The sequence below is a fragment of the Passer domesticus genome, chromosome Z (assembly GCF_036417665.1).
Source record: "Passer domesticus isolate bPasDom1 chromosome Z, bPasDom1.hap1, whole genome shotgun sequence".
Lineage (NCBI taxonomy): Eukaryota > Metazoa > Chordata > Aves > Passeriformes > Passeridae > Passer > Passer domesticus.
Window position 1 is genome coordinate 67,795,174 of NC_087512.1, and position 10,705 is coordinate 67,805,878.

The 10,705-nt window shown below is 36.7% G+C and overlaps 1 long non-coding RNA gene across 1 annotated transcript; it reads left to right on the forward strand.

Moving 5' to 3' along the window:
• The first annotated feature begins 3,406 nt into the window (after window positions 1-3,406).
• LOC135290748 (uncharacterized) lies at window positions 3,407-10,293 on the forward strand. The gene is made up of 3 exons (XR_010353530.1): window positions 3,407-3,649; window positions 5,299-5,380; window positions 7,164-10,293. It is a non-coding gene; the product is annotated as an uncharacterized LOC135290748 (long non-coding RNA).
• The last annotated feature ends 412 nt before the right edge of the window (window positions 10,294-10,705 follow it).

Consider the following 10,705-nt stretch of genomic DNA (forward strand, 5'->3'; position numbering starts at 1 on the left):
CCTTTGCCTCATGGGCCTCCCCCGGAAGCACAATTAAAACCTCCTGTGCTTCCGCATCATCCATGGCCCCACCCAGAGAACATCGGCCCTCGTGACTTCTCCCCCCCATGTCCAGTGCTCTCACCACTGGACACGGGCCAGGACTGCTTTTAGGGCTCCCCGTTTAAAGATGCTCCACCCACTTCCAGAAACTGCAGTCTCTCAACTTCGGGACACCAGTCCCCCCCAAATTTCACCCCCTGGGGCCGAGGGGCCTTATGAGCAGTTTCAACTTTGGGACACCAGTCCCCCCCACATTTCACCCCCTGGGGCCGAGGGGCCTCATGAACAGAGATCTTCCTCTCCGTGGAGACAGAGGGCATCTCACACCCTCCTCAGCTGTTTCTGTTCATGCCGCTGCTTCACTCTTGACTCCCGGGTGTTGCCTCCCCCTAAATACAGTCTCTGGGTCACAGGGAAAAAACACGAGTCTGTCCATGTCTATACAAGAAAGAGTCCAGCCCAAGGCCACTCCATCATCTCTTCCACTCAGGATTCTTCTCTCTTCCAGCTTTCCTCACGCTTGCCCATCTCTCATCTCTCTCTCACCTCATCCTGATTCAGGAGGATTCAGTATTTGTAAGGTTTCTATTAGTCTACAAAGGGGTTAAAATCTTCAACTCTGCCTGCCCAAAGACTCCCACATCTGCCGGGCACCTTCCCTCGACGCATCCCTTGCTTCTGGCCGGCTGAGTTGCCAGCACAATTTGTGTCCCTCTCTCCGGGGGGGCTGCCCAGACATCTCAATTCTCATCAACCCCTGCATGTTCTCCTCCACCTCTGCACCTTCTGGGGCTCCCGGCCTCCTCCCTGTCATGGCCTCCCCCTCCCCCACCCAGACGCAGCTGGGCAGGGGAGAGGCCAGACTCTACTCTACTCACCAACTCCGGATTCCCAAAGAGGAAGTTCTCTGGGAATCTCCTGCTTTTAACCCCCGTGTGTTCTCAGAGGCGTATCCAGATCCTCAGTGGCCATATCACATGCCAATTTTGAATTTGGCCACTGATTGGCCCGACTTAGACCTTTCCAAAAACACATTTCCGGGCCAAACCACGACACTAGTTAATTTTTTTGTCCTTCCAGCTCTTTCTGCCCTTCCACCTCTGCACAGACATATTTCAGACTCAATAGCTGTTTCATTAAACAAAGGGTTTTTTTCACAGAATCCTTGATTTAATATGCAATGTCTGGTTAGAGCAGACATGTAATAAGAAAGGTGAAAATAAAGGGAGTAAGCATGTGTAATTGCATTGATATTCACTGTGAATTTCTATTGCTAACATTTTGTTTTAATATTTATGTTGGAGGACAATTCAGTATTAATGAAAGTAAGACATGACCATATCTGTTCAGCCTCACTCTGCTGGACACAGAGAATTTACTTTCTCTGTGAGATCAGTTTTACCACACACCGAATCAGATTCTCACAAGTTTTGAGGAGAAGTTTTGAGGACTCTGCTTTTTGCTGCTCAAAATGAGGCTGGTGATCACACACAGCAAACACTTCTCCTGAATATTCTGCAATGTTCTGTTTTACTGATATAGCCTGGGAGTGGGGTGTTGGAGAAGAGGAAAACAAAATGTTTTCTAGACATTTTAAGGAGGTTTCACGTGCATCAAAAACCTACCTAGGAAACTCACACTTACACTATGCAGATAATAAAATATTCCATTTCCCAGTACAAAACTGTAGTAAATCTGAGAACAGAATCATTCTACTGCCATTTCACTTGTCCCATATTTCACTCAATTACAATTATTTTTACAGGAGCAGAAACATGGAAGACTGACAGCTCAGAAATTTACAGGAGGTGCTGGCCAGAATAGTACTATTGTAGGTCATGCCAAGACATGATTTAAAGTCCTGCATTATTCTTCAGTCTTGAGGGGTTTTTTTTTAATTTGGTTTGGGGTTTTTTTGATTTGGACCTTTTTTTTGTTATTTTTTTGGTTTTGGCTTTGTTGTTTGAGGTTGCTTTTCTGGGGGGCTGGGGGGGGTGGAAGGCCTGCATCTGTAAGAAGTTCCATTAACAAAAAGGTAAGTGAAAGTATTCCTTCAGCCTCATTTAAGAGAATCAGATAAATCAGGGCTACAACATTAATAATTTTTTAAAGAATCAAATTCAATTGATAATCTGCAAACCCATCTTTGGTTAGGATATCTTTCCTTGAACACTATTCTGATGGAATGATGTGAGTTAATAATTTTCTAAATTAGAAAAAGACCAGACAATAAAGTTCCTGAAACATTTTGCCAGTCATAAATTGATGGGTTTTCTCTGTTTTCCAGCAATTCAAAATACCACATTGCCTCAATCCAATTAGTTTGGTTAAACGGCATTTTTCTTGCTATAAATGCTTCTCAAATGTGGAAATATCTCTAACTAAAACAAGATTATACATGATTGGTATTAATGGGGCAGTCTTACAGTATTGGAAATTGAATTCAAAGAACCAGACTTCAATAATATTTAAAGGTCTTTCTGTAGAACAGGAGATTTCCTGACTGAAATAATTCTCAACTGACAGCCGTTTGATAGCTCTAAGTCTAAGCATCTTGAAAACCAGAACCAGTACCAATAGGAGGAGTAAAAACTTTATCTATAAAGTCCAAACACAAGACAATAAAAGGGATAATGAATCACTGCATCAGCACAAGCAAAGTATTTTGAAAAGTACAACACCATCAATCAGTACAAGCCAGTCATAACTGTCTCATATTTACCTGCCTCCAGAGTGATTCCTTAACAATTGGCTGGTTTTCTTTTGTATACACTCTTATAAATTCAAATTTTGTCAACATTACAAGAGACAAATACTGGTAATGGAAAAGCTATAAGTAACGTAAATTAAATTTCCTATAGTAAAGAACTGAGATCCTAATGTAAACTTCCTATGTATATAAAAATGCCAAATCTATCATTTAGTGGCCAGGAAGAAGGAGGGTGGGAATAGAGTGACATTCCAAAGAATAATGACACGTGCTAGATATTATGGTGCAAATTTTGGTGTTTGAAAAGTGAAAAAGATTCTGCTGAGAGACTATATCAAACAGACAAGAATATTGGGAAGGCTGGAGAGGCAGAATTGACATATTAACATCAGTCTGGGTGCAATTCTAAACAGAAGATATTGCCTATTTTTTCACATATGCGTATATTTCCTTTTTTTCTTTTTAAGTGCTGCTATGAGAAGACTAGGTAAAAAATATTTAATTGACAATACTTGTAGGATCAAAAAACAGAGTGTTGGAAAACACATCTCCAGAGACTTTTCACTCACTCTCTCTCTCTGGAACAAGAGACAAGCCAAGCTGCCAGGTCTAAATGACCTTGAAACTTGAAAAGAAAAACCTAAACTGCAGTTTTCTACATAGGCAAGAATTTGAAAGAATTCCTGAATTTTTCTAATACCTGGAGTATTTATAAAAAATTAGCAGCTGAATTCAATTATTTTATTTCCCTGACTGTACACTGCATAAGTCAGTTTCTCTCTGTGACAGATGTTGGTTGCTGGATGCCTTTGTCTCAACACAGAATACAGAAGATATGAAAACTTCATGCTCCAAGACACTGTCATTTGCAGCTGTCAAGACCTCATTTTCAAGAAGGTGAAACCCCACAATTCCTCCATACTACAAAAGCTTAATGTACATGGTATATTTAGCCCATTGAAAATTCTCATTATCAAATCAATCAAGAAAAAAAATAGAAATCAAAAATACATATAGAAAAATGAAAGGGCAAGTTCAAATGACTTAAGACATTTAGGTGAAGTGCATTGAAAGTGATTAAAGGGATGGAACACCACATCCGTGAGAAAAGACAGAGAGCTGGGGCTGTCAAGATTGGAGAGAAGGCATCTTCAGGGACAACTTATAGCACATTCCTGTACCTAAAGAGGGTTTTTAAGAAAGAAGGGGACAAACTTTTAGCAGGACCTGTAGTAAAAGAACAAGGAGTAGTAGTTTTAAATGAAAATAGGGTAGATTTAGTCTAGAAATAAAGGAAAAATAATTAATACTGCGGGTGGTGAAACACTGGCACAGTTTGCCCAGAGAGATATATTCAGGCTCCATTCCTGAAAATATTCTTGTTTAGGCTGAGCTAAAGCAGGGCTCTGAACAACCTGTACAAGGAAGTATTTTTAAAATTATATCCATGTCACTTGTCATTATTATGTTAAGACAGGCCTATATATACATACAGCAGGAAAAGCTTAACTGAAATTACCTATTTATTGTTGGGTTACTCTTCTTTTGAGATAAAATCAGTATGTGGCAACAAGACAACAAATGTGTCAATGCTGATGCCCAATGACAGAATAATGGGTTAAGAACAAATTCTCATTAATTGGTCAGTAAACAGAGGGCAAATATGTACATCATATCATCTCCTCCTACATTTATTTATTATGAACTGATATTTTTTAATCTCACTATTTGTGGCATGCTTAACAGGTGTAAAAAGTGACAGCTGAGTTTTAATCTCGTTAATTTGCATTAGAAGTGAAATGTCACTGATTTTTTTTTTGCCAGCTGTGTAGAAAGTGATCCATCTTTTTATCAAACTGATCACTGATCCGACTTTTCTTATATTGATGGTTACAGATTTACAACACTTTGCATAAATATTCTGAATCTCAACACAGAGATGTGGCTTGTCTGAGGCACTGTAGCATGTAGATCATTTATTTCCATGTGCTGAGGATTCCAATCCCAGACAATTGGGATTGGAGCCTTCAGCACATGGAAATTGTTGTCCATAAATAGACTAGGGCTCAAATTATTGTCCATAAATAGACTAAGGCTGAAATATATAGGGGAAAAAAATAAAATCAAAAAAACCCCAAAAATAAAACCAACCAAAAACCAAGCAACCAAACAAAAACAAAGCACCCACAGAGTTAAGTCCAGTTTGGTTTGCTATAAATGTATTATTTTAGGTCTGTAGATGAGTATCTAAGCCACCTTATCATTAAAGTTATCATGTTGTTTTGGCATGCAGTCTTCCAACATGATCTCTGAACAAGGCAATTTTAAGGAAGATTAGTTTAAGACTTTGTACAATGAAGATGCAAACAACTGGAGAATCTAAATACCTAATATTAGCAAGAGGAAAATATTCCAAGAATAAGAATGCATGCTGATTCTATCCACTGATTCTTGCTTTGTCTCTTACTCCTATTTTAAGAGCTGCATGAGGACATGATATTCTGAGTTTGGTTTTCAATGCACTCATTGTCTGTTTTCCTTAACAGCCTTTCACACAGTGCAAAAGAATTCTCTCTTTCCTCTACAGTGAATTGGCAGACAGATAAAGCTCAATGCATCCAACCAGGTGTAAGTTATCAACAGACACTTTAATTTTTATGTGTACTTGGAGTAATAATGGATATTCTAAAGCTGGTTTTTGGCCTGACAGATAACCAGTTTATCCTGCTTCTCCAGAAAGACGTTGGAGATAAAAATATTAATAGTATGTGTTTCCAATCTATACATTGTAGCTCAAAATGTACACGTCAGATGAATTTTCTGACAAACCTCCATATGACTGCAGTTAGATTTCGAGTTTGTATTAAGATGCCCGGCTGGGATCAGTGTATATGGCACAGAAGTCTGGGATGTAGTCATAACAGAAGTTAAAAAAAAAAACAAAAAAAACCCAAAAAAACCCAAAAAACAAACAAACAAACAAAAAAAACAAAAAACAAAAAAAAAAAAAAAAAAAAAACACTTCAAGAAGAAAGGTGGTTTGAGTGGTTTGTAAGAAAGCAAGTTTGGAGTAGTGGGCAGGAGAATTAAACCAGAATGGAAGAGGATATAAAAAGCCCTGACTAAAGTGTATTCTTACACCTGAGTACCATGCTATTTTCATGAAAAATTTGTTTTTAGATTCTAATCCATCAAAATGTTTGGAGATTCCTTTTAATGAATGAGCCTTAATATTTAAACTATCACAATCACTTCCAACCAACAAATACACATATAGCTAGACTCTCCACTTTGGCACCTTCCGTAAAAGTAAAATAGTTCCAAAAAGCAGAATGATGTTGCTTTCATGTCCTCCACCAAAAGGCTAGAGAGGAAGAGCTGTCATTTTCACACCGTTTTTCTCATTATTAAGTATGACAGAAAAACAACAATGAAGACCAATGTCAATGCCTCTAGAAGGATTTGTGTAGATGAAAAGAATCCTGGGACTTCTGTACCTGCCTTAGAGCATATTTCACATTAAGATGCACACGCTAATATTCCTTTATACCTCATTTTAAATCCTGCAGAGCATGTACATAATACACTTTTATCTTCTACTTTCCTCATTCATATGAACATATGCTTCTTTATATTTTGGCAGTCTTTCAAATGGGATCATTTGAAAAAGACTTACAGTTAATGACTTTAACATTCCAAAACTAAACACAACACATCTTCAAAATCTGGAGCAATTTCTCTAACATTGACAACCATTTCTGTTAGTCAGACCAGTCATTCAAATAGATGATAATTTTTTAGGTTAATAAAATTCAAAAATCCTCCAAAACTGCCACAGATGTATGCAACATAAAATTATATTGTTGTTCTTAACAGAAATTATTCTCTATGTATAAAAACCATCAAATTAGAACAGCTTTTTCCTTTAACATCAATATTAGTTATTTCCAATTTGTTGCCATTCACCATCAGAAAAAGAAACACTGACAATATCTGAAACAAATTCTGACTTTTAGCCAGTGACCATGTTATAATATAAGCACCTCCAAAGTTCAGGTGAAAATGAAACTATCAAATAAATTCAGAAAGATGATGAATATATATGATTATATGATGAATATATATTGTATTCAAATGTGTATGGATCAAAGAGTTAAGAGTAGAACAAGTAGAAGGTGATATCAGTATTTGTATTCCTTCTAACTCTAAAAAAAAACAAAACAAAACCAAAACCAACTAGCTCTAAGCCAAAAGCCAAAATTCCTTGGATCTATCTCTTCTAGTATTTTTGTGGAAACCCATTAAATTCCTGCAATTTATGCACAAGTAGAGTACACAATTACAGTCATATTAAGGCATAATTTTGCCCCCTATATGTCAATGAAACTTTGATATTTTATCTTTCATTCAGTGTTTGTAGCCTTCACGTCAAACTGAAGCAGGAGAACTTTACCCAGAAGTAATACAGGCATGTACAGATCTATTTTTATTTTTACTGATGATGGCTAGACTTAGTATAGCCTTTAGCATGAAAATTGTAAGAGAATACTTGCTGTAGGAAACAGCATTTTCCTTTGACTTAGGAAAAGAAATGAAAAAGAAATTAGGGTAACCACTTTTGCCAAAATCTCTATTTCAATACATGTAATGAAAAGGCTATTCTCCAACAGATTTGTCATTAGCAAGGATTTTACACTCTACTTAAAACATAAAGCAACATTCAGGAATGAAGAAAAGGGATAATAAAAATAAGGGCTATTCTCTATCAGATGTTTGTCCAATTTTTAAAGCTCAGGCCCCAAGCTTCATTTTTTTCAATTAAATGCAGTGGATTAGTGGCAAAAACTACCTCCTTTTTGTAATCTCATGTATGCTTCCAAGTTCAGATATTCTTCTGTATTTCTGTTGTTGTGCAGTAAACCACATTGCCATTTATAAAGGAATTACAAAGCAATGACTTACCATCCCCCCCATCACTGTTTCAAATTTTCTGGTAGTTATCTAATTTCCTTCTCCTCGAGCAGTCTTTCTTCAAGAAAATCCTTCAAGGTTCAGCATTCAGCATACAAGTAAAAGAGCAGAGGCTTTAAGGTTTAAGAAAAAATGAGGGAGAAAAAGAATCATCATTTAACATTACAATGGTCTCATTTGTAAAAATGTGCAATGATTTTCAGTGGATGTTCATCTTTCTGAGTACAAGTTTTCGCAAATACTTTTTCCCTGCAATCTGGATGACCCACTGAAGTCTAGAATAAACCTGAGCAGAGTACATCTGTCCTCATTTTCCTACATGTTTCTGCTAGGGGATATAAAAATGATATATGCCTAATAGTGTTTTAAATACATTTATTGAAAATGAATCTGATTCCCTTGCAGCATTTCACAGAGTCACATTATCTCAACTCCTGGAAAAACGCAGTAAGAGCTAGGCCCGGGGCTGAATGGCTATAAATGCTGAGTTCTTGTAGTAAAGCTTTCCTACAAACCTTCCATTCATTCCTACTCCTATTACAGAGCACCTGCTTTGAATCATCACCTCAAAGAGTGTAATCTTTTCCTTATTTTTGCTTCTCCCATTTTGCCTCAGCAGAATAAATTCAAAACTGAGGTCTGGAAATCATGGGGAAGAATGAATATATTTCTTTCTTTTTTCCCAATAAACTGAGACACAGGGACTTCTTCCCCTGCTTGGAATCAGATAGGGATTGCCTTTGAAGTCCCACACTCTTCAAAATTTGTCTCTGATATATGGTTGTTTATACTCAGCCAGGGGTCCTTGGAAAGGTAATCACTATGCTTTGCAATGTTTTTGTGGAGAAAGATATAAATTTAAACTTCCTTTCACAAATGAATCATTTGGAATTTTTCGTTTATTTACAGACCTAAAATGGTCTGCTGGACAAAAAAGGAGAGCTGTGCCCATCACCTTTGTATATCTACTTAATTCTCCCTTACTCTGACATTTGTATATTTTCCTTTTCAGCATCATTCCTGTTTAAATCCATCTGTCTGTCTGGTCCCCATCATCCCTTTATGTAATTTGCTAGCACAAATAGTCATATTAATAAAAAAAGGAAAAAAATCCAAGAGGAAACAATCCTATTGTTGTTTTAGTCTAAAATTCTGTATTCTTCAAGAAACTTACTGCATATTTTCCAGAATATTTTTCTGAGAAATATTTTTCTGAAAGATATTTTTCCTTTATTGGAAATATTTTGTTTTTCTTTATTCACTCAAAATATTCAAAACTACGATTCCTCAAGTCAGGCCAAAGGCCCAGTTTGTACCAACAAATGTAAGTAAATTCAGAACTATAAAACCACAGATGTCAAAAGCAAGGTTAGCCTAAGATAAAACATACATGAGCAAAGAGCACAGGTGGTGGGAAGATCAGAGTAACAAAACAGCCTTCCCTGAAAATATTTAGCTGCACCTTGTTGTCAGTTTAGCTAACCAGTGGGAACTGCATACATACAGCAGTAGGGAAAATACTGCAAGGACACTGAAAGCACTTCAAGAGGCAGTGAAAAAGAGCATAAAAATCAATAGAAGAGTGTTGCAGATGAAGCTAACAAAGATCAATCAAGCTCAATAGACATTGTTCAAATTTATATGATTGCATCATTGCATTGGTTTGCTGAAATCCATGGGAAAGCATTGATAACTCCGAATTTCCAATGGAAACCAAGCAGCAAAAACCCTCCTCAATCTCTCTGAAATTTCTCAGTAAGTCCCATTACTTCTGACATAAATTTTTCAGGTCACATACAGAAATCCAAGCTCTATTTCACTCAGTGTATGTAGTGACATCCATATATGATGTATGACTAATATCATCGCTTCATGCAGTCATATGAAAAAACCTTTTCCTTAAAAAAATGGGCTACTATGTTGCATGCTGTAAAGAGAAAATTATTCCAAGAGTCAGAGCAAAAGTACTCAAATCATGCCAAGCCTAAATTATGGAAGTTACAGAATCATTACTCTGCTCAAAAGCATCCAAGCCTCTCAGCCAAGTCCTTTGTCAGTGATTTTATGTCACCTTTATTACCACTGTGAAGCAACAGGACCTTGGAGTATAACATCATTACCCAGCTGAGGAACAGCTGAAGAATGTAGCCTTTCCTTACGAGAGCAAGCCTGACTTATACATAATATTAATATTCAAACCACAACCATGAGAAGCCATTGAAGAAAATATTTTACTCCTCAAAGGTCAACAAGGCCAAAGAACTTCAGGGGACAAATAATTTCACAGGAGAATCAATTGTGGAGGTAGACACATGAGAATGAAACCATTTACATAGCCTTTTGTTTAACCTTTCCAAGTACTTTGGAAATCGCTTCAATTCTTCCTGTCTGTGACAGATTTTATGTGCAGATATGAGCAAAGACTTGCCAAATTGTTCAGTAATTCCAGACACTGAAGTCTCTAGATGTTTAAAATTATTAGTAATTGTTAATACAGATTTCAGTTATTTTACTCAATTCTTCAGCCTGAATTTTATTGACTTTACTGTCTCATTCAGACGAATTAAATACTACCCTTTACTACTAGTGAAGATTCCTACTTTTTTCTTACAAATGTAGAATTAAAAATGAATAGCTTATAATTAGCTCTTTCTGTTTGCCCTGGTTCAGAAAGCATCTCTCACAATAGCTTCATAATGGATAATTTCTTGTATATTGATGTTGGCTTTAGCAAATAACCTACAATCTTTGGTATACTTTTCCCAGCAATTTCAGAAATATTTTTTGGATACTGCTACAGAAAAGACAGAGCATACTTACTAGCAACCACCTAAATATTACAGTAATTTCTCTGTTCCATCTTTGGTTACGCCCCTATTTTTTCAATAGATATACTTAGATATAAAATTACAGCCTGCTCATCTGAACAGGTTTCTCTTTTCTTTCTTTCTTTTCTGTCTTTCTTTTCTCCCTCAGCTGATC